This window comes from Zophobas morio, unplaced genomic scaffold, assembly GCF_036711695.1.
Source record: "Zophobas morio isolate AGI-343-1 ecotype UQ-CSIRO unplaced genomic scaffold, CSIRO_AGI_Zmor_V1 ptg000344l, whole genome shotgun sequence".
Lineage (NCBI taxonomy): Eukaryota > Metazoa > Arthropoda > Insecta > Coleoptera > Tenebrionidae > Zophobas > Zophobas morio.
The window spans coordinates 30001-40000 of record NW_026972448.1 but is presented as its reverse complement, the minus strand read 5'-3'; the positions used below and the strand labels follow the sequence as shown (position 1 = coordinate 40000).

The 10000-nt window shown below is 54.1% G+C and overlaps 2 non-coding genes and 1 pseudogene across 2 annotated transcripts; all 3 read right to left on the bottom strand.

The window, feature by feature from the left end:
• LOC135120123 (large subunit ribosomal RNA) overlaps positions 1–5108 on the bottom strand; it is an 8127-nt pseudogene extending 3019 nt beyond the window's left edge.
• Positions 5109–5562: 454 nt separating this feature from the next.
• On the bottom strand, positions 5563–5719 carry LOC135120125 (5.8S ribosomal RNA). The gene has a single exon (XR_010278516.1). It is a non-coding gene; the product is annotated as a 5.8S ribosomal RNA (ribosomal RNA).
• Positions 5720–6586: 867 nt separating this feature from the next.
• LOC135120118 (small subunit ribosomal RNA) lies at positions 6587–8507 on the bottom strand. The gene has a single exon (XR_010278511.1). It is a non-coding gene; the product is annotated as a small subunit ribosomal RNA (ribosomal RNA).
• Positions 8508–10000: the final 1493 nt, after the last annotated feature.

The following is a 10000-nucleotide window of genomic DNA, read 5'->3' as shown; positions in this document are numbered from 1 at the left end:
TCCACTACCATATTGAACAGTAGTGGCGACAGAGGATCCCCCTGTTTGACTCCCCGCCGAAGAACCAGTTCCCGGGTACAGGTCCGCCCCACCTTGATGGTCGTGGTGGCATGAGTAAAAGTTCCCATGATATACGTTCTGACGCCTTCATCAACCCCATATCGACGTAACGCCCTGTCGAGCGACCAATGCGACACCGTGTCGAAGGCCTTCCGGATATCCAGGGACACAACCGCGCACGACCTACCAGACTCTGTCCTGGACCGTATAAACGAATCCAAGATTGTGACGTTGGCCATCGTCCCATCGATCTCCACGAAACCGCGCTGGTTTTGGTTTAGCGCCAAGGCTCCGCGGAGTCTCCGAGACAACAACCGGTGCCACAACCGTTGAACGGCAGAGCCTATAGTGATAGGCCGCCAGTTGGAAGCGTCCCTTTTATCCCCTTCCTTGTGGATTAACACGGTCCTAGACGCCCTCCAGGAAGTCGGCTGGAGCCCCTTCCACAATATAATCGTGTAGAGGACAGCCAACTCCTTGTCAGACCTGCCTCTCACCTGTGCCACCCCGATTCCATCGGGACCAGGGGCCGAAATATTCCAACCCCTTTTAGCGGCCCCGACTTCCTCGGGAGTAACAGGCAAGAAAACAGGCTGCGACGTTTTCGGAAACCGCAGCGGCTCCTCATCGGGTGGAGAGATAGATTCGAATATCCCCCCATACAGCTTCTCCACATCGCCAACCTCAGGAACATCTCCTTCACCCATCGATTCCGCCGATCCACCGTTCAAAATTGCTCCGACGAGGGCTGACCTGTTCTTTTGCCAGAGGTCCTGGGTCTTCTTATAAAGAGACGCCCTAGGACCTCTTGATGGTGGTCTGTGCGGGCCGGCCCGCAGGTCAGTGGTCCTCGTCCTCCTACCCCCGCGCCTGCCTCGTGTGCGACCGGTGAACGTGGCCCGAAGCCATTCGTCTACCAGGGCCAGCAGGTGTTCGTTACTGCACCCTGATAGACAGGCCTCTATTAAGCCGGCCGCGGCAGGCGTCCCTTGGCGGAGGCCCTCCAGGTGTGCAATGAAGGGCCCATCAACCGCCGCCAAAGGACTGTCCAAAGTGGGAGAGGCGGGATGCACGCTACGCCGGACCAATCGGCCCGGACGGCGATCAACCCGTCCTCTCAACAGGACTGGCATTTTGCCCTTATTCACGGGTTCTGCGGGGGGGGTTATGGGGCTTACTTGAACGGCTTCAACGGCATCATCTAGGGATCCGGAAGATGTAGAGGCTTGCGATGTTTCATCGGAGCTGCTGGGGTGATAATTCGAATCGTCTCGAGGAGCCTCATCCACGTACTCGTCTGAGGAAGAGGATGGAATCCTTCGTGCCCTCTGTTTGGGCCGCACCAGTACACTCGAGCGTCGCGAACAGGGGCCAACTTCAGCAATCAGAACATCACAGGAACTTCTCGACGGACCCGGCGGTTGTGAAGAGTTAACCTGGGTAGGTACTTGTTGACGACCCGCTTTTGCGCCTTCCGACCCCACCATGACCTGGGCATCGGGTGAAGAGGCTTCTTCAGGAACATGGGAGAGAGCTCCTCTAGGAAGGTGTGCCCGCTTATAGCCTTCGAGAAACTCTCTATATGCGGGCTTCTTGCGCCGGTACCTCACCTGGTCAACAGTGAGGCCGGTCGCAAGCGCCATGTCCTTCAGAAATGGCCGATTTGGCCTTACACCCACCTCAATCTCCGCCATCAGCTCGAAAGCTGAGGCTTCTGAAGGAGGCAGGCTGCCGGCCGCCTCAACCATATACCTCTCCCGGTGGGCAAGCTTTTCATGCTGCCGCACCCCCTGAAACGTCGCGAACCCACGTCCACAATGGACGCAGTGCGATCTGTCCCTGACTCCGCAAGTCTTCCTATGCCGGTATAAACCTGACATTGTCTTGTACTTCCGCCCACACACCTCACACTCAGGGGCGGATAGCGGCCGTGGATTAACGTCGGTATGTTCCAACTCGACGCCGCCCGCCTGTTGATTTAAATCCACGACCTTGTCCACATCGGGGGCGGATCTAGGCCCCCGGCCCTTTGCCGCTCTAGTTAAAACCATAAAAATCTGGTGTGGACAAGGGAAAACACTAGAGGAGAGGCAGAGCCCTGATACCTCCCCCCAGCTAGATACAACCGGGGGTCGCCACTCCCCGGAGGTCCACGTTCGAGACTGCCTAACCCGGCAGCCATTCATCCCTCGGCACGTAGGTCCACCTTGGATTGGGGCATTTTATAGCTTCTGCCAGCTAGCTCAGGTACGCGGGGTCGCCAAACCCCGAAGAGCCGCATCACGCCGTAGCGCTCACGAACTCCCCCTGCGTAAGAGAGTCATAGTTACTCCCGCCGTTTACCCGCGCTTGCTTGAATTTCTTCACGTTGACATTCAGAGCACTGGGCAGAAATCACATTGCGTCAACACCCGCTGGGGCCATCGCAATGCTTTGTTTTAATTAGACAGTCGGATTCCCCCGGTCCGTGCCAGTTCTGAGCTGACCGTTGAATGGCGGCCGAAGAGGACATCCGGACGCCCTTTCGGGCGCACCCGGAGCCTCGTAGCAAGACGGTTCCGCGGGAGGCCAAGGCACGGGACCGGGCTCGGATCCGACGTTTCCGCCGAAACGGCAACGCTTCACCTCGCCCAGGCCCGGCACGTCAGCCGCGACCCGCTTCCCCGACAAGCCCGACACGCCCCGATCCTCAGAGCCAATCCTTATCCCGAAGTTACGGATCCAATTTGCCGACTTCCCTTACCTACATTATTCTATCGACTAGAGGCTCTTCACCTTGGAGACCTGCTGCGGATATGGGTACGAACCGGCGCGACGCCTCCACGTGGCCCTCTCCCGGATTTTCAAGGTCCGAGGGGAAGATCCGGACACCGCCGCAACTGCGGTGCTCTTCGCGTTCCAAACCATATCTCCCTGCTAGAGGATTCCATGGAACTCGAACGCTCATGCAGAAAAGAAAACTCTTCCCGGATCTCCCGACGGCGTCTCCGGGTCCTTTTGGGTTGCCCCGACGAACTCTCTTGCGAGGGCCCGAATTATAAGCGGTTCCGCTGCCGGGTTCCGGAATAGGAACCGGATTCCCTTTCGCCCAACGGGTGTGTGCACAATCCGTACGTTCACGTCACCACGGCTCTGGAGGTCGTGTTTGTGACCAACGACAAATCTACACCACATCGACATCGGCTTTCGCCTAGGGCTTAGGATCGACTGACTCGTGTGCAACGGCTGTTCACACGAAACCCTTCTCCACGTCAGTCCTCCAGGGCCTCGCTGGAGTATTTGCTACTACCACCAAGATCTGCACCGACGGCGGCTCCAGACGGCCTCACGGCCAGTCCTTCTGCGCTCACCGCCGCGACCCTCCTACTCGTCAGGGCTTCATGGCCCGTGACCAGAGGCCACCGGACCGCACATGCCGCTGACGGCCGAGTATAAGCACGACGCTTCAGCGCCATCCATTTTCAGGGCTAGTAACTTCGGCAGGTGAGTTGTTACACACTCCTTGGCGGATTCCGACTTCCATGGCCACCGTCCTGATGTCTTAAGTTACCAACGCCTTTCATGGTATCCCATAAGCGTCGATTTAGGCGCTTTAACTCGGCGTTTGGTTCATCCCACAGCGCCAGTTCTGCTTACCAAAAATGGCCCACTTGGCACTCTGATTCGAGTCTCGCGGCTTCAATAGTTCGAGCAAGCCGGAGATCTCACCCATTTAAAGTTTGAGAATAGGTTGAGGCCGTTTCGACCCCAATGCCTCTAATCATTCGCTTTACCGGATGAAACTCGTGCGCTATGAGCGCCAGCTATCCTGAGGGAAACTTCGGAGGGAACCAGCTACTAGATGGTTCGATTAGTCTTTCGCCCCTATACCCAGTTCCGACGATCGATTTGCACGTCAGAATCGCTACGGACCTCCATCAGGGTTTCCCCTGACTTCGTCCTGACCAGGCATAGTTCACCATCTTTCGGGTCCCAGCGTGTACGCTCTTGGTGCGCCTCTTCTCGCGATGAGAACGAGACGCCCCGGGAGTGCGAGGCGGCAGCCGTAACGACCGCCCATCCTCCCTCGGTCCGCGCAAGGCGGACCTTCACTTTCATTGCGCCTTTAGGTTTAGTAATGTCCCAATGACTCGCGCACATGCTAGACTCCTTGGTCCGTGTTTCAAGACGGGTCCTGAAAGTACCCAAAGCTATAGCGTCGCAGATCGGCGTTCTAAAAGAAGACGAGGTCTGTCCGACGACCCACAGCCAACAGCCACCCGGGGACGGGACCGGCACCAGGTCCGATCACCGTCGCGACGAGAGCGCTTGCCGTAGGGCGGACGCCGAACTAGCGGCGGCCTCGCGCCATCTTTATACCGTCGAGCGAGCCGACCGGGAAACACCGCGGGTTCGTTCGGAAACGGCGAACCGTCCGAACGGGCTCCACCGCGGGCCTCAGACCGGCACCCAACGGATCGCGACGTCCTACAGGGGGAGAAGTGCACGCGTTCGATCGCAGTTCGGAGGACGGAAGGCGCAGACGACGCGTACGCCGTCCGTCACGCGACCGCCCAGCGCCACGATCGAGACACGCTGAATCTCCCCTTTCGACCTTTCGGGTTTCTCAGGTTTACCCCTGAACGGTTTCACGTACTATTGAACTCTCTCTTCAAAGTTCTTTTCAACTTTCCCTCACGGTACTTGTTCGCTATCGGTCTCGTGGTCATATTTAGCCTTAGATGGAGTTTACCACCCACTTAGGGCTGCACTCTCAAGCAACCCGACTCTGAGGAGAGATCCTCCCGTCACCGGCAGCGGTCACTACGGGCCTGGCACCCTCTATGGGCTGTGGCCCCGTTCAAGATGGACTTGGACGCGCCGCACGATTTCGGGATGACGGACCCTCCCTAACACCACATTTCCCGGCGTCCGGTTTCGGCCGCGGGATTCGGTGCTGGGCTCTTCCCTGTTCGCTCGCCGCTACTGAGGGAATCCTAGTTAGTTTCTTTTCCTCCGCTTAATAATATGCTTAAATTCGGCGGGTAGTCTCACCTGCTCTGAGGTCGCAAGATCGAATAGATCTGGAAATGGATCATTTTAATACGCAAACGATCATGGCACGTCGTCGACGCGGCCTTTACGGTCTTTCGTCGAACAGCGACCTGACGTCGTCGCGAGATACGTCACGCACGCCTCGGACACGACGGTCGCATCGTTCGACAAAATCAACGCCGTTATGGCCGTCGAAAGTCGATCGTTTTGTGCTTTACGTCTGCTGATCCGCCCGTCGAAGGACGACGACGAACTCCTTCGAAAAGAAAGTCCGACACGTCACCCCGACGGGCCGCTATCGCGTCTCCGGATGTCGCGTACGCCGGATCGTACTCGAAACGAACGAACGTTACGTAAGTCGTCTCGACATCGACCTCCAACGGCACGCGTCTAAAAAACATCCAACTCGCTCCGACGAACGCCACGCTTTCTCAAACGAGGCGAACCGAGCAGTCTTTGAAATTGACACGACCCTCAGCCAGGAGTGGTCCGGGAACAGTTTATCCGAGGACCGCAATGTGCGTTCGAAATGTCGATGTTCATGTGTCCTGCAGTTCACAAGTTGACGCGCAATTAGCTGCGTTCTTCATCGACCCACGAGCCAAGTGATCCACCGTTCAGGGTAATCTTTTAGAATATACATTAAGACGCACGTTCTCTCCGGCTCGCCTCGCGACGGCCTGGAACGTTCTGCGTCGAAATTCTCTCGGTTTCGATTGTTTATTAAGATAAAAAAAGAAAAAAAAAGAAAAGAGAAACTTTCGAACGACGTGTCGTCTTACTAATTCCATCTTTTCCTCTCTCTCTTTTTTTTTTGTTAGTCGCAAGACTTGATCTCCTTTTCTAAAGCAGAAGCTCAACCGCACAACGATCACTTAACCAAACAAACTAGGTGTGATTTCGTCAAACGGCGCTTCCTAGGAGCGTCTCGAACGACGTTTCGAATCGTCTCGACGAGAACGGCGGCATCGAGCCGAACCCGTCGGCCGGGCGAAAATCATTTAAAACCCACGGTAACGAAGACGAGCAAAGGCGCACGAAACGCCCCGCACGTACTTACGAAACCTGCGATCCGAATCGAACTCTTTGAGGTTCTTTAGCGGATCAAGGTGCCCGAAATGCCGTCTGCCCGATCGCACGACGAACGCGCGTAAAGGACCGGCGCCGCGAGTTCGCATCGGCATGACGCCTAATCCGACTCTGGACGATTCAATAGTTCGAGGACGTCGCGTGACGCCGTCTCTTAGACGCGTTTCCTCTTTCGCACCGATCCCCACGTGGGACGAGAGAAGAGAAGAGAACGCGCTTCGGAAACGCGCGACGGCACCGCTAAAGGCTGGACGTGCCGTCGTCTACGCCGCAGACGTCTTTAGATGTTAGATCGAGCGTGTACGTCGTCCACGGACGCGACATACTTCGCACGACAACAACAACACGATCAGACGATGGTGTGTGTGTCTGTGTAAAGACAGTGCGTGTGTTCGAGACACGTTAATGATCCTTCCGCAGGTTCACCTACGGAAACCTTGTTACGACTTTTACTTCCTCTAAATGATCAAGTTTGGTCATCTTCCCAGCGACATCGGCGACGCCGAAACGCCACCGCGTACCGGTCCGAAGACCTCACTAAATCATTCAATCGGTAGTAGCGACGGGCGGTGTGTACAAAGGGCAGGGACGTAATCAACGCGAGCTTATGACTCGCGCTTACTGGGAATTCCTCGTTCATGGGGAACAATTGCAAGCCCCAATCCCTAGCACGAAGGAGGTTCAGCGGGTTACCCGGGCCGCTCGGCCAGGGAGGACACGCTGATTCCTTCAGTGTAGCGCGCGTGCGGCCCAGAACATCTAAGGGCATCACAGACCTGTTATTGCTCAATCTCGTGCGGCTAGAAGCCGCCTGTCCCTCTAAGAAGAATTGTTTGTACGCCGACAGTAAAAACCGCGCACGGCCAACGGGCGAACCCGAGACCGGCGGGCCTTTGGGATGTCGAAATACGCCTATTTAGCAGGCTAGAGTCTCGTTCGTTATCGGAATTAACCAGACAAATCGCTCCACCAACTAAGAACGGCCATGCACCACCACCCACCGAATCAAGAAAGAGCTCTCAATCTGTCAATCCTTCCGGTGTCCGGGCCTGGTGAGGTTTCCCGTGTTGAGTCAAATTAAGCCGCAGGCTCCACTCCTGGTGGTGCCCTTCCGTCAATTCCTTTAAGTTTCAGCTTTGCAACCATACTTCCCCCGGAACCCAAAAGCTTTGGTTTCCCGGAAGCTGCCCGCCGAGTCATCGAAAGAACGTCGGCGGATCGCTAGCTGGCATCGTTTATGGTTAGAACTAGGGCGGTATCTGATCGCCTTCGAACCTCTAACTTTCGTTCTTGATCAATGAAAGCGTTTTTGGCAAATGCTTTCGCTTCTGTCCGTCTTGCGACGATCCAAGAATTTCACCTCTAACGTCGCAATACGAATGCCCCCATCCGTTCCTATTAATCATTACCTCGGGGTTCCGAAAACCAACAAAATAGAACCGAGGTCCTATTCCATTATTCCATGCACACAGTATTCAGGCGAAGTTTTAGCCTGCTTTAAGCACTCTAATTTGTTCAAAGTAAACGTGCCGGCCCACCTCGACACTCAATGAAGAGCACCGCGGCGGGATTGAGTTGGGCCGCCCTCTCGAGCTAAGCCCACCGGCAGGACGTCCCGCGGCACGCCAGTTAACACCGCGAACGATGAACCGGCGGCGCGGGACACAGATTCGACTACGAGCTTTTTAACCGCAACAACTTTAATATACGCTATTGGAGCTGGAATTACCGCGGCTGCTGGCACCAGACTTGCCCTCCAATTGATCCTCGTTAAAGGGTTTAGAGTGTACTCATTCCGATTACGGGGCCTCGGATGAGTCCCGTATCGTTATTTTTCGTCACTACCTCCCCGTGCCGGGAGTGGGTAATTTGCGCGCCTGCTGCCTTCCTTGGATGTGGTAGCCGTTTCTCAGGCTCCCTCTCCGGAATCGAACCCTGATTCCCCGTTACCCGTTACAACCATGGTAGGCGCAGAACCTACCATCGACAGTTGATAAGGCAGACATTTGAAAGATGCGTCGCCGGTGCGAGACCGTGCGATCAGCGTAAAGTTATTCAGAGTCACCAAGTTGTACGATGACGGAGACCGCCACCGATTGGTTTTGATCTAATAAAAGCGCCCCTTCCGTTTCCGGTCGGGGCTCTGTTTGCATGTATTAGCTCTAGAATTACCACAGTTATCCAAGTAAATGTGGGTACGATCTAAGGAACCATAACTGATTTAATGAGCCTTTCGCGGTTTCACCTTAATTCGGCTTGTACTGAGACATGCATGGCTTAATCTTTGAGACAAGCATATGACTACTGGCAGGATCAACCAGGGAACTGCGTTCTCGTTCGGATACTCCGAAACTGAAAACTACACTTTCGTCGAAAGCGCGAGTGCGTGTTCGCGAAACGAACGCGTAGGAACGTAACGCCACGCTTAACTCTCTCTTTCGTTGTTTTATATACGAAAAATATCATACATAACGATACCGGTCGAAAAGTTTCGCGAGGAAACCTCCTGCGCCGGTTTAAAAGTTCAAACATTCTCCTCACTCTTCGCTAGATAGAATGCGACGGTGAGACGTGCCGAATTCTTTACAGAATCTGCACACGTTACGAGTATATTATATATTCTCGCTCGGAATGTAGGGAGTTGACGCAAATTTAATAGCTGTTCGATGCAACGAACGACGAATCGTGAAATTCGAACGTACGCCACCGTTTACAACAATGTAAGGTTGATCGCATAAGGACCGCCGACGATGGAACGTCCGCCGCATCCGCGATCTCGCTGTGCTGGACCGTCTTTCGAGGCAAGCTCGAACCCAATGAAGGAACTCAAGGATTCCATGAAATTCTAGGCGCAAACGCTCCGAGAGCCAAGTCTACTTCGGGTCATTTTCGACGGGTGCGATAACTACATTCTCAAAATTATCAACAAGACACACACACATACAAGGTTCGCTCTTATAATCATTAAAGGCACGACCACCAAAAGTAATCGCAACGTTTCGTTCTAAAAAGGTGAACGTATCGTCGTCTCTTTTTGTCGGGTCGGTCTGAATAACATAATAATGTCGTTGTTGAACATTATTTATTACAGAGAGAAACCAATGCGGTTAGCGTCTGCTATCATTTTTAGAGAATACGTAAAAACGCACAGTCTTAGAGACACCGAAGAACGGCCGGAACGTGCTGCGAAATTCATTTCGTCATAAATCCGAATTCCTTTTAAAAGTATTGGATAAGACTCGCAGACAGTCCGTGGTAACGCGAGCGAGAGGATGCAGTCGTTGGTCGGTATCTCGAGAGAACACCTCACACGCCACAACATCACTCCGCTACCTATAATAGCGCGCTTGACGTCGATCGGAGCCAAACGCTGCGAAGCGGCGACAGTGGTACGCGAGCAGGGGCGCGAGACACACCTCTCCCCGTCCGAGGTGCGCTCTGTCGGTGTGATGGCTCTTCGTAAAGAGCGGTTTGAACATTTTTCCACGGATTTTCGCAAGAAAAAAAATACGGCCGCATTGTGTTACGTAATCGAGGTAAGTTAGAATTTTTATTATAGCGATTTAGTTAATTTTAAAATACGTACCCGGTACGGGACGCCGTACTTCATAAATTCCGAACGCCGTACTTCATAAATTTCAAACGCCGTACTTTATAAACAACCAACGCCGTACTTCATAAACGACGAACGCCGTACATGTACTTTTAAAAAAATTTCCAAGTCCGGAGAAACGCCTTACTTTATAAAAGACGAACGCCGTACATGCACTTTTTAAAAATTTTAAGTACGGAAGAACGCCTTACTTTATAAAAGACG